The 2,815-nt window shown below is 39.9% G+C and overlaps 1 protein-coding gene across 7 annotated transcripts in view; it reads right to left on the bottom strand.

The window, feature by feature from the left end:
* Positions 1 to 2,815, bottom strand: part of csmd3b (CUB and Sushi multiple domains 3b) — a 395,380-nt gene that overhangs the window by 214,675 nt on the left and 177,890 nt on the right. The window lies entirely within an intron of this gene.

Raw genomic sequence — 2,815 nt, 5'->3', positions numbered from 1 at the left:
ACACACACACACACACACACACACACTGTGCAGTACATACTAGCTAGTGTAAATTGGAGTTATGTTAGGAAGGGCATCCAGCACTAAATCTTAGCCATGTACATCATTCAGAATGAGATTTTAGTACCAGATTAGTCAGAGCACATGTTAATAACAAGTGCCTCCAATGCAATTGGCACACAGGGTACAGTTGCAAACTGTGCTAATGGTGCCTGGATAGAATAGAAGATGGGAGAGGCAGGAATGTCTGGTAAAGGCAATGAGCTGGTTGATATGAAGGACAGTAAAAAGGTAGATATATTATGTGTGCAGGAGACCAGGTGAAAGGGAAACAAAGTCAAGCACACTGGAGGTGGATTCAAGCTGTTCTATCACAGTGTAGATAGGAAAACCAATGGAGCAGGAGTCTTAAAGGAAGAGCATGTGAGCAATCTTGTGGAGAATGACAATTTTCAGACAGATTCATGATTTTGTAGCTGGAAATCAAAGAGGTGATGCTGAATGTTGGTGACGCATATACCCCACAAATTGGATGGATCCTCAGTTAGAAGAGAAAGACATGCTTTGGGTGGTAGGGAGGAGTTACCAGATGACTGGGACAGTGCAGCTGAAGTGATCAGAGAACTGAGGAGATGACTTGCTGGTGGAATGAGAATGCACACACAGACACAGAATGATAGCAACAATAGTGAAAGGGAAGGTTTACAAGATGGTAGTGAGACCTGCTATGATGTGTGGTTTGGAGGGGTTGGTAGGGGGGTGTAGGCATGTATGTATGTATGTGTGTGTGAGAGAGAGAGGTAAAGAAGTATAAGCTAAAAGCAGAGCTGTATAGTTGTGTATCTGTGTGCCTCAAACTTGGTGTGAACATATTAATAGCTTAGCTCCTCTTAGCCTCACTGACAGAGTGACAGAGACATTACTAATCCAGCAATGACAAGTTACTATTCCCCTGCTTCCCTCTCACTCCCTTCCTATCTATGCTTCCTTCTTCCCCAAGACTCAAATCATAGTTTACTGTGCACTGAGGTACGTTGTGCAGCAATTCAGCACATTGTTGGATGTATTTGACTTGCTTTGATGGTGGGTAGAGCACAAAGGCAGTGCTAATCTGGAAAATTGCACAAACATGACACATCTTTGCAATGCTCCATTCTTAAACGGATGGTACATGTTTATTTATTTATTTATTTTGTTTCCATTATATCATAAATACAGATGTTGGGCATTAAAAGTTTAAGAACGAAGCCAACTAAATTGCTATTGAATGATTATATGACAATCTTATGAAAGTAATTAAAGACCACCATGTTCTTATTATAATGAATCATCTCAGAGCTGGAAAGGCGACATGTTTTTTGTAGCTGGTGTAAATATAGTCTGACAGTGCTTCGTTTCTGCTTTACTTGATGGTAATTACTCTGTTAGTCTTTTTAATGAGTTTCTTAAATGTTTCTGCTGTAAAAAAATAGCATGTAAACCTGTTGTAAGGAATGTTTTATTCCTTCAGTATATGCGTTGATTAAAATTTAATAAACTCAACTTTTCTATCCTATCATCTCTTTTCGAAGAATATATTTACTTTTGCAAATGCACAAACCTACAACTACATAATCAACTTATCATCATTATTAAATCATTTTCTACTTCATGACTCCCTGAAGTCTAGAACCCACAAACAAAATATGCGTGCATATTTCTGTTTTCAGTTTTGACTTAGTTTCAGTAGGTAAACATCACGTCATGTTGGCTTCAATCAGGTGACCGACTTGGTGATTGAAGAATATCAAATTTCTTCGCCTTGAGAAACTTTATGGTTGCTTTTGTAGTACGCTTACGGTCATTATCTATTTAGACAGTGAACTGCTGTCGGACCTGTTTTGCACCATTTGGCTGAATCTGAGTAGAATTCATTATGCTACACCTATTAGCAGTCACCAACAGTATCAAGCATCATCATCAGTAAACACTAGTGACCCAGTTCCACTTGTAGCCATACATGCCCCCTGCCATAATGTTGCCTCCACTATCTGGTAGATGTCCCAATCCTGACCTGCGTCTCTGTTTTTCTATGCGTTTTTCTTCCCATCATTCTAATACATGCTCATCTTGGTTTCATATTCTAAACGAATTGTCTTCAGAATTGTGCAGCCTCTTTAAGATGTTATCTGGCCACCTAGCCTTCTTGTTCATGAGTGTAATCAGAATTTAGCACCTTCTTTTAAACCCTTTCCATTAATTCATAAAGGTGCCAGTTAATTAAAGACATGTAGACAATGATACACCTACCTCGTTGGGAGTGTTCTTGGTTAGATGTTAGAAAATGAATTCTTTTAATCATAGAAATAATTCTGCGATCATCCACTTCAGTTGTCTTCTGTGGTCTTTCAGGGTTTTTGGTGTTTCTGAGCTGGCCAGTGTATACCGTATCAGATGTACCAGATTGTAGATTTTTAGACTATTGTAATTCCTTGTTTACTTGCTTAAGTAATGCCTCCCTGGAACGACTACAGGGTGTTCAGAATGCTGCTGCTAGGCTTCTGATAAAGCATCACAAATACTCCCATGCCACTCCCCTGATGATTCAGCTGCATTGGCTCCCTGTCAAGTTCAGGGTCCAATTTAAGATCATAATCATGACTTATAGTGCCCTGCACGGTGGAGCTCCAACTTACTTAAGTGATCTTCTTCTTTCTTATCACCCCAGCAGGTCCCTAAGGTCTTGTGACCAGGGGTTGCTGGTTGTCCCGCATACAAGGTTAAAAACAAAAGGTGACAGAGCGTTTGTATCAGTGGCTCCCAGACTCTGGAACTC

The sequence above is a fragment of the Haplochromis burtoni genome, unplaced genomic scaffold (genome assembly GCF_018398535.1).
Source record: "Haplochromis burtoni strain Fernald_Lab_line unplaced genomic scaffold, NCSU_Asbu1 Contig_25, whole genome shotgun sequence".
Classification (NCBI taxonomy): domain Eukaryota; kingdom Metazoa; phylum Chordata; class Actinopteri; order Cichliformes; family Cichlidae; genus Haplochromis; species Haplochromis burtoni.
This window is presented reverse-complemented; position numbering and strand designations above follow the sequence as displayed.